Below are 20,447 nucleotides of genomic sequence, written 5' to 3'. Positions count from 1 at the left end.
AAAGAGATAGTAGTATGAGAAAGTACAAAACAAAAGTCACAGAGCTGAAGAATATAATAACTGAATTGAAAAATACACTAGGGAGGTTCAATGGCCTACTGGATGAAGTAGAAGAACAGATCAACAATGTGTAAGAAAAAGTAGTAAAACTCACTTGAACTGAGAAGAAAAAAAAAGTTTTTAATGGAGATAGCATAAGGGACTTAATGGGACAACATCAAGTGGAATAACATTATAGGGATACCAGAAGGAGAAGAGAGACAGCAAGGGGCAGAAAAAAAAACTGAAGAAATAATGCAGAAAACTTCCTTAACTTGGGGGGGAAAAACAGATATCCAGGCCCACAAAGCACCAAGAGGTTCAAAGATGAACCCACAGACCCACACCAAAACACACTGTAGTTAAAATGTCAAAAGTTAAAGGTAAATAGGGAATCTTGAAAGCCGAAAGAGAAAACAAGTTATTATGAACAAGGGAACCCCTATAGGACTATGAGCTGATTTCTTAGTAGAAATTGTGTAGGTCAAAAGAGAGTGGCATGACATATTCAAAGTGCTTAAAGGAAAAAAACTTCCAAACCAGAATACCCTACATGGCAAGGTTATTACTCATAGGGAAGGATAAAGTTTTCCAGACAAGTAAGAGCTAAAAGAGTTCACTGCCTCTAAACTGGCCTTAAAAGAAATGTTAAAGGGACTTCTTTAAACAGAAAATAAAAGGCACATCAAGTGAATACATATGAAAGTTAAAATCTCATATGTAAAGTAAACATACATTAAAGGTAGTAGATTAACCATCTATAAAGCTAGTATGAAAGTTAAAGATGAAAGTATAAAATTAACTATAACTATGATAATTAGTTAAGATGTACACACCAAAATAAAAGATGTAAAATATGACATTAAAAACAAACCTGGGATGGGAATAAAAGAAAACTGTACTTGAAAACTGTACTTGAACAATTAAAATAATTTTTTTAAATGGGGGGCTGATAAATTTAGAGTTTGAAAAATGCATTCAAACCTAAGTTTCTATCAACTTAAAATAGGCTGCTGTATATATATATGTGAACCTCATGGTAACTACAAAGCAAAAACCTAAGTAGACACACAAAAGATAATGAAAGATAAATATTAGCATAGCACTACAGAAATTCATCGGCCCACAGGAGGAAAGCAAGAGAAGAAAAAGGGAGCTACAAAAAAAGCCAGAAAAACAACAAAATGGCAATAGCGCATAACTGTCAATAAGTAAATGTAAGTGAAGTAAACTCTGCAACCAAAAGATGTAGAGTGAATGAATAAATAAAAACAATGAGACTCATCCATATGCTGCCTATAAGAGACTCATTTTAGACCAAAGAGCACACACAGACTGTAAGTGAAGGGGTGGAAAAAGATATTCCATACAAAGAGTAGTGAAAGAAAGCTGGGGTAACTATAATTATCTCAGAAAAAATAGACTCTAAAACAAAGAGTGTAATAAAATACAAAAAGGACATTACATAATGATGAGTCAATTCGATGAGAATATAACATTTGTAAATGTTTATGTACCCAACATAAAAGTACCTTAATATGTAAAGCAAATATTAACACACTTAAAGGGAGAAGTTGACATCGATGCAATAGCAGGAGACTTAGAGCAACGGATAAATCATTCAAACTGAAAATCAAGGAAACAGTAACCTAAAATGACACATTAAACCATATGAACTTAATAGAAATATACAAAACATCCCATCTAAAGGCAGCAGAATACACTCTCCTCAACTGCATGTGGAACAGTCTCCAAAATAAATCACGTTAGGCCACAAAACAAGTTTCAATAAATTTAAGAAGATTGAAATAATATCAAGCAGCTTTTCTGACCACAATGATATAAAACTAAAAATCAATTACAGGAAGAAAACTAAAAAAAATCACAAATGGTGAGGTTAAACAATATGATAATGAGCAACAAAAAAGTCAATAAATACATCAAAGGAGAAATAAAAATATACCTTGAAAAAAATGAAAACAGAAATACAACATTCCAAAATTAATGGGATGCAGCAAAAGCAGTTCTAAGAAGGGAAGTTTACAGTGATACAGGCCTACCTCAAGAACAAGAAAAAATCTCAAATAAATGATCTGACTTTACACCTAACTCAGTTAGACAAAGAAGAACCAATGAAGTTCAAGGATGGTAGAAGGAAGGAAAGATCAGAGAAAAAATAAAATAGAAACTAAAAACAATAGAAAAGGTCAATGCAACTACCAGCTCATTCTTCAAAAAAATAAATGAAATTGACATGGGGAGCCCTGGGGGGATGGGCTGGAGTGGGAGTAAAAAACAGAAAACTATACTTGAACAACAATTAAAATAAATTTTAAATAAATAAATAAATGAAATTGACAAAAGTTTTAGCTAGACTCATCAAAAAAAAAAAAACAAGAAAGGAGGCTCAGTATATAAATAAAATCAGAAATAAAAGAATTTTTTTTGTTGAGGATACTGGCCTATAAGGATCATAAGAGAAAATATGAATTATTATATGTCAATAAATTGAACAACTTAGAAAAAATAAAAAATTCCAAGAAATATACCATTTTCCAAGACTGAATCAGGAAGAAGCGGAAAACCTAAGTAGACCAATTACTAATAAGGATGCTGAATCAGTAATCAAAAGCCTCTCAACATACAAAAATCCAGGACCAGAAGTCTTTGCTGGTGCATTCTACCAAATATTCACAGAAAATTTAATACCTATCCTTTCCAAACTCTTTCAAAAAATTGAAGAGGAAGCAATGCTTACAAATTCATTGTATAAGGTCAGCAATACCCTGGTACAAAATCCAGGCAAAGACATCACAAAAAATGAATATAGATGCAAAAACCCTCAACAAAATATTAGCAAACCGATTCAACAATATATTAAAAGGATTATACACCATGATTGAGTAGGATTATATTGCAGGGATTCAAGAATGGTTCAACATTTGCAAATCAGTCAACATGATACACCACATTAATGAAATGAAAGATAAAAAGTATATGATTTTCTCAATAGATGCAGAAAAAGCATTTGACAAAATTCAATATTCATTTATAATAAAAAAGTCTCAACAATGTTGTTATAAAGGGAACATGCCTCAACATAATAAAGACCATATGTGACAAACCCATAACTAACATCATACTCAATGGTGAAAAGCTTAAAGCTTTTCCTCTAAGATCGGAAACAAGACAAGGTTGTACATTCTAACCATTTTGATTCAACAGAGCATTGGAAGTCCCAGCCACAGAAATTAGGTAAGAAGAAAAAATAAAAGGCATCCTAATGAAAAGGAAGGAGTAAAACCATCACCATTTGCAGATGACAGGATACTATGTGTAGAAAATCCTTGACTCCACCAAAAAAAATCCCCCCACAAACTTGTTAGAACTAACAAATAAATTCAGTAAAGTTGCAGGATACAAAATTAATGTACGGAAATCTGTTCTGTTTCTACACACTAGTAACAGACTATCAAAAATAAATTTAAAAAGCAATCCCATTTATAATTGCATCAAAATAAAATAAAATAAAATACCTGTAAATAAATTTAACCAAGGTGGTGAGAGACCTGTACACTGAAAAGTATTAGACATTGATAAAAGAAGTTGGAGAAGACAAATAAATAGAAAGATATTCTGTAGTCCTGGTCAGGAAGAATTAAAATTGTTAAGTTTCCATGCTACCCAAATCAATCTAAAAATTCAATGCAATCCCTATTAAAATTCCAATGGCATTATTCACAGAACTAGAACAAATAATTCTAAAATTTATATGGAACTACAAAAGACCCTGACTAGCCAAAGTGTTCTTGAGAAAGGAGAATGTAGCTGGCAGTATCACACACCCAGACTTCAAACTATACTACAAAGCTATAGTAATCCCCAAAAATGGTATTGACATGAATACAGAGACACAGATGAATGGAATAAATTAGAGAGCCCAGAAATAAACCTATAAATATATGGTCAATTAATGTATGACAATGGAGGCAAGAATATACAAAGGTCAAGGAACAGTCTCTTCAATAAATGTTGTTGAGAAAACTTTGCAAAAGAATGAAACTATACCACTATCTGATGTCATGCACAAAAATTAACTCAAAATGGATTAGAGACTTGAATGTAAGACCTGAAGTGATAAAACTAGAAGAAAACATACGCAGTGAGCTCCTTGACATCAATGTTGATGTTGAATGTGTGGATCTGACTCTAAAAGCAAGGGCAACAAAAGCAAAAATAAACGAGGGCGACTACATCAACTTAACTTCTGTTTCGCCAAAATGAAAAGGAAAGCTACGGAATGGGAAAAATATTTGTGATCTCATGTCTAATAATGGGTTAATATCCAAAATACCAAAGAACTCAATAGCAAAAAAAGAAAGAAAGAAGGAAGGGAGGGAGGAAAAGGAAAGAAGGAAGGAAGAGAGAGAGAGAAAGGAAGGAAGAAAGGAAGGAAGGAAGGAAGGAAGGAAGGAAGGAAGGAAGAAAGAAAGAAAGAAAGAAAGAAAGAAAGAAAGAAAGAAAGAAAGAAAGAAAGAAAGAAAGAAAGAAAGAAAAGAGAGAGGAGAGGAGAGGAAAGGAGAGGAGAGGAGAGGAGAGGAGAGGAGAGGAGAGGGAAGGAGAGGAGAGGAGGAAGGAGAGGAGAGGAGGGGGGAGGGGAGAGGAGAGGAAGGGAGGGAAGGGGAGGGAAGGGGAGGGAGGGAGGGGAGGGAAGGGAAGGGAGGGAGGGGAGGGGAGGGAGGGAGGGGGAGGGGAGGGGAGGGGAGGGAGGGGAGGGAGGAGGGAGGGAAGGGGAGGGAGGGAGGGGAGGGGGGAGGGGAAGGGAGGGGAAGGGAGGGGAAGGGAGGGGAGGGAAGGGGAAGGGAAGGGAAGGGAAGGGAAGGGAAGGGAAGGGAAGGGAAGGGAAGGGAAGGGAGGAAGGGAGGGAGGGAGGAAGGAAGGAAGAAAAAACCCTAAACAATCAAATTAAAAATAGAGGACCTGAAGAGACATTTTTTCAAAGAAGACATACAGATGGCAGCAGACACATGAAAAGATATTCAACATCACTAATTGTCAGGGAAAATGCAAATCAAACACACAATGAGATAGTCACTCAACACCTGCTAGCTCGGCTATTGTCGAAAAAGACTCAAAATAACAAGTGTTGTTCAGAATGTGGAGAAAGGGAACACAAATAATACTGGTGGGAATGGAAATTGGTGCAGCCATTATGGAAAACAGCATGGATGTTCCTCAAAAACTAAAGATAGAACCACCATATTATCCAGCTTGTTTACTTCTGGGTATTTATTTTTAAAAAACTAATTTGAAAACATATATACATGCCTATGTTTATTAAAGCATTGTTCAAAATAGCCAAGATATGAATACAACCAAAGTGTCCATAGATGGATGATTAGATAGAAAAACTGTAACACACACAGATACGCACATATACACAGAGAATGGACTACTACTCAGCCATAAAAAAGAAAGAAATTTTGACATTTGTGAAAATATGAATGGATCTTGAGGGTATTATACAAAGTGAAATAATTCAGAGAAAGACAAATACTGTGTGATTTCACTTATATGTGGAAACTAATAAATAAAAGAAACAAACAAAATAAAATCAAACAAAACTTATAGATACAGAGACCAGACTGGTAGTTTTAGGGTGGGATGGTGGTGTGGAGGTAGGCAAAATGAGTGAATAGGTATAATTGTATGGTGACAGATGCTAACCAGACTTACTGTAGTGATCACTATGTAATGTATAAAAATGTAGAATTATTATGTTGTATACCTGAAACTAATATAATGTTACATACCAATTTATCTCAATTTTTAAAAAAACATTTTACTAACATTTTAATCACTTTATTATCTTTAGGGATTTGGGATGATCTTGGGTCACATTTTTTTTAAGTTTTTCTACATTGAACATATCACTAATATACTCAGCATAGAAAAATGGTTATTAAAATTCTAACCACTCTAAAAATTTAGACCCTGAAACTTGTAAATGCCTTACATTTGGATAGCTTATATTCAAACTTTTAAAAAGTAAGAGTACTATCCCATTTTGCCTCCCAAGTGCTCTGGGAGTTAAAGAGAGAAATGACCATTTACTGAGCATCATCTGTGTGGTAGGTTTATGGAAGGTCCTTTGCAAACCTAATAACATTGGTGCAGAAGAGGGACTCAGAGTCAGAGAGCTCTGCCTTTTATTAGCTGTGCGGCCACGGGTGTACTACTTAATATCTCTGTGCTTGATTTTCCTCCCATGGAAAATACACAGCAACTACTCAATAATAAATGCATGCTTTCATGAGCTTCTCACAGGCAACAGGAGTTGGAAACTGTTATTCTTATTTTACATATAAGGAAATTGAGTTTCTAAGTTAAGCAGTTCACGTAAGGACATGACACCTAAGGATAGCTAGGAAGCGACACTGCATGCTTCCAATCAGATTTGTCCAATTCCAAAGTTCAAAAGCTCTTTGGACTCCTCCTGCTATCCCCTGTGTAATGTGATAGCTGCAGAGAAGGGCATTGTAGGCACAGAGAGGCAGAGATATATAAAATGTGCCTATTGTTTATACATGCTATGGAAATTAAGTAGTTTACCCCATGATTCCACAGTTATTTTAAGGAAGAGCCTAGACTAAAACCCTTTTGGACAAATTCCTCGAATGTTTAAAAATTAGCTTTTGCCTCAGAATTAATTCTGCAATGTGTCCAAACATCACTGCAGAATTGGCTTGTTATGTTAAACACAAGAGACACATTTCTTCTGCTTCAGACTGCTTATGTGGTTTAAAAACATAGGAACAAATAACAGTTCCCAGTTCTAGCATATTGCAATTTAAAACATAAGTGACAGAATAAGCTGCTCTTCTTAAGTTTAACTATTTTTTTATATTAGCAAAAGAACATGATCAGCAATCACCGACAGATATTTGCTTAAGAAAGTAAAAATATAGACAATAACAACACATTTGGAGATCTTTCTCTTCAAACTCCTCAGTATAAGATTTTTCCAATGCTGGCCCCGACTGACTCTCACAGGCTTATCTCCCACTCCCTTGCCACACCCAAGAGGCCACATACCCAGGTGGACTTTGCACCCTGAGCTTCCCTGCCTCGGTGCTGTTCTCCCCACCTGGCACAAGGCCCTGTCTAGAGTCAGTGGACAATTGATACTTGCTTCATGAAGTTAGGTCAGGAGTATCTGTCTTCACCTCTACTTCTGCTTCTCATATCTCAGCATCTAGGTCCAAATATTAATTTATTTTAAAAGCACTGAATTGTTACAAAAAGCTTCTATACTATTTCAGATCCTGCGCTAAGAACTCGCAATGTAAGGAGGACAGTGTCGGCCTCCACAGAGCTGGGGCTGAAATCTTCCTTCATGAACTAATCCCCGACATCCAGCCAGAAGTATCTTCTTCTCCAAGGCCCTCCTGCCTACATCTTATTTTTCATTGTTTGTTTACCTGTCTGTGTTAGTGTCTCTACTGGAAAACAAAATCCTTCAAGGCAAAGGCTTGATTTTTAAAATTATTTCTTAACCTCTTGCGGCTCTTCACAGTACACCTTGCATATTTTAGGCCCTCACCAGATGTTTGTTAAATTCTAAAACATTTGTGATTGCCTAATGCCGATACCCTATTAATTTGTCCAGCTTATATGAGAATAGATTTCGGAATAAACATAAAGTATTAAAGAAAACTAATTTGATATTTAAAGTCTTGTTTTGATGCAAAGAAATGAATGTTTAATTGTTGACAAAGGGGCTGTTTTATTTTTAAATACACTAACAAATATCTTCTTGGTAAATAGGTTAAGAACTGGTTAACATATATCACTTTCCCTTGAACTGATTTTCTTTTTAGCAGTTTTAATCTTCAAAATACATATAAACTGAACAATAGAAAAGCAAATAGAAATGAAATAAATTCCTTGTTTTAGTCAGATAGGCCACTGGTTGGGGTGTTTTGGTGGAATTTATGAAGACCAGCAACATCCATATCTTTTATTTTGTCATTTACATTGTCTTATCCTGCACAGAAGGGTTTCCAGTGAAAAAGAAGAGTCATTTTTCTCTGCCCTGGTGCCTAGGGTGCCATGACTCATTTTCAGAAAAATGTCCTGCACAATGATGTGATTATTAGGGATGCAAACCCCTGGCTTTAGTCTGGCCGGTTGGGATCCTGGCTCCTCCATGGATTCATGTCTATTCATCTGTAAAGCACAGACAATAACAGTATCTAGCCCTAGTCAGTGTGGCTCAGTTAGTTGGAGTGTTATCCCATAAACCCAAGCAGCGTGGGTTTCAGGTTTCATCCCAGTCAGGGCACATGCCCTGGGTTGCAGTTTGGGTCCCTGGTCCAGGTATGTATGAGAGGCAACCGATCAATGTCCCTCTTACACATCAATGTTTCTCTCCCTCTCTCTCTTCCTCCCTTCTCCAATCTCTAAAATCGATGAGCATATTCTCAGGTAAGGATTAAACATAATAATAATAGTATCTACCTTTGAGTGTTATGGGATTCAGTGAATTAACATTTCTAACAATGTTTGTCATATAAAATTCATTATGCCACCCAAGTTTGCTTAGTCACAGCCTTAAACATTGTCTACAGGCATCTCCTTGTTTAATCCCCAGCCTTCCATGGCCTCAATAACTAGAATAGTCAAAAGTAGCCTTCACGGCAACATCCCCACGGCTAACTACATTAATGTTAGGATTATGCCGGAAGAGTAATTTGGCCTCTCAAACAGGTCTTGCCTGTATTTCCTCTTGCATGGACATAATTCCACTAATCAATTTCACATCCTGGGTCATAAGGATGCTGGACACACACACACCACACCATACATACTTGATAGATCTCTTCAAGAACACTACTTGGAAAAAGACTAGAGGAGCTTTTAAGATAATTCAGTGACATTTTATCTCAACTACCTGAAATAGTTGATCCAATCATTCACTTGAAGTTTTTGCTATTTGTCAGGGTCTTCCTCAGATTGAAAGACTAAATTCAGTTTCTATGGCAACTATCTAAGAGGCCAAGCACAGCCTTAGCAACACAGGTCAACAGTTTTGGGGGAAAAAAAAAGACAAAAAGGAGTTTTGAAGAGATACCACCACTTATTTTAACCATAGACCACTAACAAACATGGGATCAAGGCTGCTGGTCTTGCTGCTTAAGGCTGATGCTTTTGCTTAATTCACTACAGCCCACAAAACACAGAGAGGCCTCCACACCCTAAATCTGTGTTCAGACAGGATACCAACACAAAGGCAGCCAACTTGTACTGAAGGCCATTTGCCACGCACCTGAGACTTCTACATGAATTGTCTTATTGATTTCTCATAAGAACACTATGAAGCAAGCACTATTAAATTTACCTCTTAAAGATGGAAAATCAAAAGGTGAGGGTCAAAAGAATTCAGCCTTGCCCAAGATCACCTTGCCCAGCTAACTCCACATCTATGCTTTTATTTATACATTATTCTCCTTCCGAAGGCACAAACATCCTTATGTTACCATCTGGTATGACTTCATTTGTTACATATCATTCCAAAAATTCAAAAAATTATCATTTTTCATTCAATGGCTGCTCTTCCCATGCACATGCTGACATGACTCACCCTCCTCAGGGATCCAGCACCAGGAGGTTTAGCTCCTTTAGAACATGTGTTTCTGCGTTGTACCTTCTCTCCTCACTTCCCTTCTGACTGTCACCTCAGCAGTCCCCCATTTTTTAAAAAACCAAGCCAAGTGTTTGGGTTGAATAGTGTCCCTTCTCCTTGCCCCTCAAATAATTCATATGCTGAAATTCTAACTCCCAAGTCCCTCGGAATATGATCGTATTTGGAGATGGGGTCTTTGCAGAGGTGACGAAGTTAAAATTAGTTCATCAGGGTGGGCCCTAATCCAATATGACTGGTGTCCTCATAAGAAAGGAAAATTTGGATACCAAAACAGGCATAGAGTGAAGATGATGTCACACCTTGAGCTTTGACTTCCAGCCCCCAGATCAGTGAGACAATACACTTCTGTTGTTTAAGCCACTTCATCTGTGGTATTTTGTTACAGTAGCCCTAGCCTAATGCAACAAGAAACTCCAGTTTTCACTGAGAAAGGAGTTGCCATTCCAGGAGGGAGGTAGACTCAATGGAGCTTTATTCAGCTGTTATACATGCTGCGCCCCCAGCATCCCAGGGGGTCCACTCAAAGGTTGATTGATGCTTCTGCTAGGCTCCAACGCTCCCAAGAGGCATTTTTAGACAGGCTTGTCACTTCCCCGTTTGTCTGAGAAAGGGCAGGGAATTCCTATGTCCCAGATCTCAAAACTTACAAGTAACTCAAGGCACAAGCATCATTTTTTTCCTCCCCACTTACAAAAAGCTAAGTTATAGGGAAACTTTAAACAGAGTCAGTTATCTCTCATCTTTTTTGTTTGGAAAAATCCATTAAGGACTTGGAATTAAATTAATTCATCCTGTCCTAAAGTTGAACCATGCATTTTCAAAGAACAAAGTGAAGAAGGAGAGGACAGCCAAACTTGTTTTCAAATACCATGGGTGGTGTGGGCAGGGAAGGACGTGACTGGAATTCATCACACCACCAGGACAAAACACCACCGAATATTCTGTGGGCCATTGTATATATCGCCTTTGCATTCTATATTGCTAAGAGCAGCATAAATTGTAACGCAAGGCCAGATATGAATAAAGGTCAGGCTAAAAGCCTGCTCACACCATTGCTCACCAAGTCATGTTCAGACCACCATGCTTCTTCTGATCTCATGCACGAATCTCTGACACCAATGATGTCACTGAAGGTTTAGAAAAATCAAAAGAGATCAGACCAATTGGCACTCTTAACAAATTAGGGACCAAATTACAGTGGCCATTAATTAGCTAGGAACAGGCAGGCATAAGATCAGGGCTGCTGCCTTTCACTTCAGGCTGATTAGCGGGGAGGAAGGAAGAAAGAAAAGGAGGGGTAGATATTCCCCACCCTGCAGGCACCCGTGCACACACGTAAATGTGAGCACTTTTTCTCTCACTAAATTTTACAATCTAGATATGCCAATTTTTCAGCATATGAAACTCTGGATTTACAAATATGTAAAAGTGGGGGTGATTACTTGATGAAATAATTTTACTGATAGATTCATGGTTAGGTAAATGGGCTCATGGGAGGATATAGATGGCTCCCCTACAGGACTTACAATGTTTTAAATTTATATGATTGATTTAAATAAAAATCACTAGCTTTGGTCAGGTGGCTCAATTGGTTAGAGCATTGTCCCATACACCAAAAGGGTACAGGTTCAAACTCCAGTCCAGCATGTATCTGGGTTGTGGTTTTGATCCCCAGTTGGGGCACCAATGGGAGGCAGCTAATTGATATTTCTCTCTTACGTCGATGTCTCTCTCTCTCTCTCTCTCTAGCCCTCCTCTCCTTTTCTCTCTTTCAAATCAATAATCATATCTTTGGGAGAGAATTAAAAAATAAATAAATACAAATCGCTGGCATAATTATTATTATCAAATAAAAGAATAATGAGTTCTAAGGAATATTTACTCCTGGCTAGTTTTGGTCCACACAGCACTCCCCCAGAGGGAGCAAGGGGAGATGCAGCTGGAATGAGAGGCCCTCCCCTCAAACTCACGCCGGATACCCAAGCCCTGAATGGAATGGTCGTCCTGAGTAGGTCAAAGGGAAGGAAAGCACCCACCTAGGTACAACCGATGGCCATTCTGTCCCGGTGCTTCCCTAACAGCCTCAGCAGGTTGGCGGTAAGGATGTCAGCAGTGAATTCCATACAGTGTGCAGGCTTATGCCTCAGAAACCCTAGAAGCGAGGCTGGCAAAGGACTCTCTTTTCTGTCTATCAAAACATCACAAGTGCTTCCCCGAACTAAAGAGGAGGGTAGGAATCGTTGTTGCTCATAAAAGGTGGCTTAATTATTTTTGACAAAGTGTTTCTTCATGTATTAGACAACATTTCTTCGTGTATTATAAAGTGTACAGACGAACATTTTTAAAGATAATAAAGTCATATATTTTGGCTTCAGAAATTCACTATGAGGTGAGCCAAAATTAGATCCCATCACATTGAGTTTAGACACTAAAATATAAAGAAAAACTATGGTACATGTATACAGTGAAATACTACTCAGCCATAAGAAAAGATGAAATACTGCACTTGCGACAATGTGGATGGATCTTGAGAATCTCATGCTAAGCAAAATCAGTCAGTCGATAAAAGCTAGAATCATATGATTTCACCCATATGTAGGATGTAAAATTGAAACTCATAGACACAGAGAACAGCATGGAGGTTACCAGAGGGAAGGGGTTGGAGAGTTAGTAAAGGGTAAAGGGGGCCAACAAAACAAATGTTGATGGAAGATGATTTGACTTTGGGTGGTGGGCACATAAAGCAATATACAGATGATGTATCATAGATGTACACCTGAAATGTGGATGACCCTATAAACCAATGTCACTCAATAAATTTAATTAAAATAAGTAAACAAGAGACTTCTAGTCAAAATAGCCTCATAGGTACATAAAGCTCGCCTCCACGCACAACCACATAAAAATTACAACTAAACTAGAACAACCATCATTCAGAACTATCGGAAACCGAGTTGAAGGGAAGTCTGACAACTACGGAATTAAAGAAACCATATCCAGCCCTGGCTGGTGTGGCTCAGTGGATTGAGTGCTGCTGGCCTGCAAATCTAAGGGTCACTGGTCCAATTCCCAGTCAGGGCACATGCCTGGGTTGCAGGCCAGGTCCCCAGTAGGGGCCATGCAAAAGGCAACCACACATTGATGTTTCTCTCCCTCTCTTTCTCCCTCCCTTCCCCTCTCTCTAAAAATAAATAAATAAAATCTCCAAAAAAAAAAAAAAAAAAAAAGGAAGAGAGAAACCATATCCAACCAGACTGGTAGGAAAGGCGAAGATTTGGAACAGGCTGATCCCACATCCACATGTGGTGGATAAAAATTCAGAAGGGATATCTCAGGAGCAAGGAGTCCCAGTCCAATACCAGGCCCTCCAGCCCAAGTTTCTAGTGCCAGGAAGATAGGGCCCCACAACTTCTGGCTGTAAAAACCAGTGGGAATTGAGTTGGTGGAAGAAACTGCTGGAACCCCAAGTGGTTCCTTTTAAAGGACCACACTTTGAATGTTCTCAGACTCACTCCTTCTGAGCTCCAGCACTGAGGTAGCAGCTTGAAAGGCACCAGAGCATACAGGAAGAAATTGAAGTGTTTGGCATCAAGGTGAAAGCTGGGGGACAGCTTTCTCTCAGACAGAAAGGTAGACAGAGACCATTATCCGTTTTCTGACCTCTCCCCCCACAGAGCTACAGAACTGAAAGATAGGTGTCATATCTGAGACTCCATCAACCTGGCTAACACTGCTGCCCTACCCTGGAGATCTGAGACTCATCCCACCCAACTTATGGGCCCACCCAAGCTGTTAACAGTGACATTTCCATATGAATGGCTGGTCTTGGCTCATGTTTTGCAACTTCCTAAATACTTTCAAACAAGCAACAACCAACCTCAGTGAGCTCCCAGCCCCTGTACCTCTTGCTAAGTAGCCCCAGGCTCAGAATTAGCAGGAGCCAGCCTAGATTCACAGCTTGGCTTCACCTGGGAATCTCTAAGCCCAGCTCAAGTAGCAGCCATCTCAGATTGCTTTATAGCTCAGGCAGGGTGGCCCTGCATAGAACACAGGTGGAGACTAATCTTGGCCTGTACCACCCAGGAAATCCCAGAGCCTGCACATGCAGTAGACAGCTACAGGCCATATCAGAGCACCATCACCCTTCCCCTGCACAGCTGATCCTCCATGGATGGTGAAGGTTAGTGGTCAGTAGTCACAGTCTGTCCTTGAAGCTAACTGGTCTGGGTAAATCCCTCCCATTCACCTGCCAACAGGAATCAAGTCTCAACTACAAGAGGAAGGTGCACTTGGCCCACACAAAAGGCACATCTCATGCACCCAGCTTGGGTGATAGCAAGGCTGTGCCACTAGACCCTACAGGGCACCTACTACATTAGACCATGCTACCAAGACAGGGAGTGATAGCAGTTCTACCTTGAAACAAATACAGAGAGGCTGCTAAAGTGAGGAGCCAAAGAAATATGGTCCAAATGAAAGAACAGATAAAAACTCCAGAAATATAATTAAATAAAATGGAGATAAGTGATCTATCAGATGCAGAATTCAAAACACTGGTTATAAGAATGCTCAAGAAACTTAGTAAGGACCTCAACAGCATAAAAAAGAGCCAGTCAGAAATGAAGGATACACTAAGTAAAATAAAGAACAATTTACAGGAAAACAACTGTAGAGTGGATGAAGCTGAGAATCGAATCAATGATTTGGAACATACGGAAGCAAAACACAACCAATCAGAACAATAAGAAGAAATAAAGAATAAAAAAAATGAGGATACTGTAAGGAGCTTTGGGGACAACCTCCAGGATTCCAACATAAGGGTGCCAGAAGGAGAAGAGAAAGTGCAGGAAATTGGAAATCTTTTTGAAAAACTAATGAAAGAAAACTTCCCTGACTGGGTGAAGGAAATAGACATGGAAGTTCAGGAAGCACAGAGAATCCCAAACAAGGTGGATGCAAAGAGGCCTGCTCCAAGATACATCATAATTAAAATGCTAAAGGTTAAAGACGAAGAGAGAATCTTAAAAGCAGCAAGAGAAAATAAGTTAGTTAGCTACAGGGGAATTCCCATAAGACTGTCAGCTGATTTCCCAAAAGAAAGTGCAGGCTAGAAGGAATTGGCAAGAAATATTCAAAGTCATGAAAAGCAAGGACTTATAGCAAACATTGCTCTACCCAGCAAAGCTATCATTTAGAATCAAAGGACAGATAAAAAGCTTCCCAGACAAAAAAAAATAAAACTAAAGAAGTTCATCCTCACCAAACCATTATTATATGAAATGTTGAAGGGACTTATGAAAAAAATAAGATCAAAACTATGAACAATAAAATCATAATAAATATATATCTATCAACAATCAAATCTAAAAAAAAAACAAGAAAAACAGGACAGAATCATGGATATGGAAAGTATTTTGATGGTCGCGAGATGGGACATGAGCGTGGGGGAATGGATGAAGAGGTGAGAGGATTAAGAAGTACTAATAGGTAGTCACAGAAGAGCCATGGGGATGTAAAGTACAGTATAGGAAATGGAGCAGCCGAAGAACATATACCCATGACCTGTGAACATGAACAATGGTGTGGGAATTGCCTGAAGGAGGAGGGGGCACTGGGTGGAGAAGGGAAAGGGGAAAAAATTTGGCCAGATTAATACTATTATCAATAAAATATAATGTAAAATAATAGTTAAATAAATAAATAAAATTACAAACAATTAAAAAATATTTTTATAGTACTAGTCCCTTTATAAGGTGACCCCGGGACAAGATTCTAATGACAAAAAAATGTGCAATCATGCTCAAGTATGGCAGGCTAACTTTCTGATCTCTGTAATCAGAACATAACTGACAACTTGGATGAACAAGAGAATACAGGAAAAATACATTTAATTCTAATTTAATAAGAGATACCATGCAAAATCTCACTCATGAGTTAACTTTTTATAATGAAAACTTCAAAAATAGCTAGCATTTTGTGAGCATTTACTATGTTAAGGACTTTAGACAACTTATTTCATTTAAATACTGCAGCAATTCTTTAAAGTAGGTCCCATTGTCTCCCACAGGGCAGGAAACCAAGCTCAGCGAGGAAAGAAGATCTGACTGCTCAGACCAACCACAGAACCCTCCATGTGAGTAAGACATGTTCATCTTTAGTTTAAACATTCTTTTTTTAAAAAAGATTTTATTTATTTATTCTTAGAGAAATGGGAAAGGAGAGAGGGAAATATCAATGTGTGAGAGAGACATAGATAGGTTGCCTCTTGCAATATGCACCCTGACAGGGACCAGGCCCACAACCCAGGCTTGTGCCCTGACCAGCGACCTTTCACTTTTTGGTGTGATGTCCAACAAACTGAACTACAGCAGTCAAGGCTAGTTTAAACATTCTCTAAGAGCACAAATCTACCATTTTGATTTCTCTTTGTTTTCTTATAGGGAACTGATCGGCATGGCAATGGCGAATGTAGCCCAGCACTGAATCAGAAAACTGATCAATGTGAGGCGACACATAGGACCCAGGCAAGGGTCATCTTTCCCATGGGGAATCAGGCCTGCATTGTATGTGTAGGCTGCTATGAGACTTGCTTTTGCTAAAACTCCCTCACCCTGAGTTGAAACTGCAGATATTTAATATATATTTCTGAAGCAACTCCCTAAAGTCTGTGCCAAGCTGTCCCAAGGACAGAATGTAACCAGATCAATCACTTTTATCATTCCCTTGCATTTGAAACATTTTTTTCCTTGTTAGATGTAAGAAGTAATCACTTAAAGTAAACCTAAGTATAATGAAGGAGAACCTTCTTTGATGTAATGCTACTGGAAAGCAATAGAAGCCCGTCCAGACAAAGGTTGAGGCGCTCTCTCTCTCAGAGAGTGGCCATGCCGTCCCTTTTCCTCTGCAGGACTCCTGCAGTCAGTGTGAATTTGTTCGTCGCATCCACAACACATGGACCCTGCAAGCCGGAATCCACATCATTTTCTAATCAGTAAGTACAGGTCCTAATGTTTTAAAATAATTAAAATACAGAAAGAAATTATTGACTCAGAATATCATGAATAAGAAAATTTACTATGTCAGTTTTACAGAATATTTTAAGATAAATTAAGCTTTCTCTGTGCCATATACATAATAATTAAGTATAGCCTGGTCTGTTGCATATACTTAAGTGAAAAATCAACTTTACTGTAATTAATACCTTAACCACTGAGTGACTAACTTCTTTTATTAATATTTCTTGTATCTAAGTAAACATTCCTGTTTGCTCTCACAACTAACATAGGTAGATATTCCCCTAACAAACTTCAATGCCTCTTTCCTTGTTTGTTCAATGAATAGGCTACAGAACAACTAACCCCACTCTAAATTTGACAACAGGGATTTCTAAACAAATGAAATTTCACGCCAATGAATAAATCTATATGTTTTTACCCATGTAGACTACTACCCATAATAGCACTTATTCGTGGGCCTTTGGAGAAAGTAGCATGGTGATGCTCAGCCTTCTTTCTCAGAGTCATCTCTCGACATAACAGAAAAGTATGGGCACATTCTCTTTCCCAGAGAGTTTCTCTGACAGTGGAACAGGAAGTTGAGTTGCTGCCAGAATGTATTTTGCCCTTTGGAAAAAAAGAAGAAAAAAAGGGAGGAGGTACCGGAAATGCAACCTTTACCTTGAACGACAATCACTTTCCCCAGGGGTCATCTCTGCAAGATTCAAAGGATGCCACATCCCACCTCACCAAAAGACTTAATATAAAACATCAGAGGGGCTTTTAAATGCCTCATAGAAAAAGTAAATCCCCATTGTTTTATCATTCTCTTATATTGTTAGAACCCACTTTTTTAGCATAGAATTAGTTGCTGTCTTGTACAATGAAAGATCTCATTATTGCAGCACTATAGGGATTTTCCCCCTTGAAGAATAAAATAGCAACTTCTCACTTTGACTGAGTCACCTCCTTGAACTTTCTCATGGAAAGGAGAGCTCACAACACCAAGTTCTTTATGTGTTTATCTAATTTACTCTCACGACTACATGGTTTGGCAAGTAGCTCCATTTTATAGATGAGAAAATTAAGGTTCAGAGAGTTCTAGCAATCTGCTTGCTACCTGCTGGCTGGCAAATGATAAAACTGGCCTACCCCACTGCCCAACCCTGACTACTCATAAACTATAATTTGTAAACCATGATAAACCCTTGCTCAGTAGAAGACTCCTTTTATTTCCTGATGGGAGCTGAATTCATCTCTTTTCCTTTTCATCTAAACATGTACTTTCTTCTTTCAAATTATTTGTCACTTGCATCCAAGTTTTTGAAGAAAAGTAAAGACAAGCAGATATCAGAGAATGCATTGTCCTTCCAATCTTTTACTTCGTATTCCCCATCAGAGAGAGCATTTGTTCCTAGAAAGTCAACCTACTGTAATAAAGAAAAAACTGAAACAGCATAGGGACTGGACTTTTGAAGGCACCAATATGCTGTATGTGACTTGAAATCTCAAAACATTCATTAGCAGGTAGCACATCCACCTGTGGGGATGAAAGGAGTACCATAAGCTGACATACACACACATCAATTCTCACTTTCCCTGTGAAAGCAGGCTTCTTGCTCTGTGTTTTACACTCTCATTCTACTACTTTTAAGAAAGGCTTCTTTTCTCTCATGCATTTCTCCTCCCCACTGTATTCCAGACAGTGATAAGAATTCTAAATTGAGTCTCATTCTCTGAGGAATACGTAGAATGCTCAGTTTTTGAAGACCACATCTGAGAGAAGGCACTGTCAGAATGAGATTCCATCCCCGATTTGTAGGCTACAAGAGCCAGAATATCTTAAGTCTATATCATATTTTAATCACAAAATATGGGAGTAATACTCATTTAAACATCCAAAAGCTCAACCTGTCCTTAATTCCACTATCAAGTTTGATTCAACTGAAGCTACTTCATCAAGTGAATTTATGACAGATGAATGAAAAGAAGGTCGGTGGTGGGGAGGGGAGAGTGGTGGGGAGAAATGGTGACAACTGTATTTTAACAACAATTAAAAAATATTTTTAAATATAAATATATATATAGAGAGAGAGATATAAATTATACTCCACAAGCAAAACTTGTCACACAAGGGATACTACATAGCACCCATCAAGAAATAAATTTGTCCAGAGATTTTTTAAATCCTCAATCAAGAATATATTGATTAATTCTACAGAGGGAGTAAGGAAGAGAGTGAAAGAAAGAAATATTGATGTGAAAGGAAAACATCAATCAGCTGTCTTCCATACCTGCCCAAATGAAGGCAGAACTCACAACCTAGGTCCGTGCCCTTACCAGGGATCAAACATGCAAACTTCTGGCACACGGGACAACACTCCAACCATCTGAGCCACACCAGACAGGGCTGTGCAGAGACTTCTTAAGTACCTCCTTCCACAATCTTTTTTTTTCATTCTCAAAGAAATACGTTATCAAAATAGTAAAGACATGTGAATGCTTACCTTTCTGTATGTAAATAACAAACTGTGTGTTAAAAATTATTTTCTTCCATTCAGCTGCTGAGACTCTCACTGGGACTTGAGTGTCTCCCCAGAGGACACTCCGTCTGTCTGCACTGCTCTGCTCCAGAAGCCTCTCCCTTCACCTTCAGTCAAACATTAATCATTGACTGGTTTTATTGATTTTCAGGAACCATCAGATGTCATAAAAGGCATTATTACATTCACTCCGGGAAAGAAATGGATGTTTCTTTCCAAAAGAAGTTCATTCACAACTAATACATCTCAAAACAGGTTTCTGAATTTTTGAGTGTAGATAAGGAAATTAGAAGACAAGAAGTTAAAGTGTAAAAACTCTCTGTTTATTCAACTATCTTTGGAGTATGAGTTCCATGATCTCAGAGAGAATTTTGTCCATATTCTGCAGCACCACCCCAGCCCTTAGCAGTGCTAGCACAGAAAACTCATTTGACTAATATTTGAGTAGATTTTCTTTCAAATATAGATCACAGGATGCCATGTCTGAGCAATGACACACTTCACTGATAATCAGCCACAGGAGACGTAGGAAATGATTCAGAAGGCACCACCGAAGACACACTCTGCAGCTGCTGCTGAGATCCTAGGGTTCCCTTCAAAGTCCACAAGAAGCAGTCAGAAGTAACCTTCACCTAAAACTCAAACCAAGTCCTTTCTAGAGGAGAAACTGGTCCATGACATGACCACGGTCTGTCCTGCAAGCTGGGCTTGGGCCAGAACAGACGTTGCTCTCAGCAACAACCCCACCTCAGAAACCATCTGATTATACCTGATGCTCATTCTGACACAAATCAGCTCTCATCTCTTGCCTCCTGCTATGTGCTGGTTTGCAGCATAGGTTGTTGTCCTTACCTGGTCAATCACATAAAGTAATTTCCCGATCCCAGTAACATCTGGGGATGTACTAGCACCCAGGACTATCCCCAGCTTTACTTCACATAACTCTTTGGGCACCTGCCAAGCTGTGCAGGGATCCATTCCGTCTTGCAACCACCCGAGATGTGCCTGCTGTGTAAGTTTCCCTTTATAAACTCTATGCATTACCACACTGGGCAGCCTCTTTCTTCAGTCTTTCCCAGCCTACCTATGCCTCCATCTTGGCCGGAAGTCCAGCACAGGGAATATTATAATAACTATGCAGCCATATGGTGCAAGATGGGTGCT

The 20,447-nt window shown here is 38.7% G+C and overlaps 1 protein-coding gene across 3 annotated transcripts in view; it reads right to left on the bottom strand.

Annotated features, from left to right (window-relative positions):
- Positions 1–20,447, bottom strand: part of CDH17 (cadherin 17) — a 79,687-nt gene that overhangs the window by 53,227 nt on the left and 6,013 nt on the right. The window lies entirely within an intron of this gene.

This window comes from Artibeus jamaicensis, unplaced genomic scaffold (assembly GCF_021234435.1).
Source record: "Artibeus jamaicensis isolate MK-2021 breed Jamaican fruit bat unplaced genomic scaffold, CSHL_Jam_final scaffold_916, whole genome shotgun sequence".
NCBI classification, from domain to species: domain Eukaryota; kingdom Metazoa; phylum Chordata; class Mammalia; order Chiroptera; family Phyllostomidae; genus Artibeus; species Artibeus jamaicensis.
The sequence above is the reverse complement of the archived record's forward strand: the minus strand, read 5'-3'. Positions and strand labels throughout refer to the sequence as shown.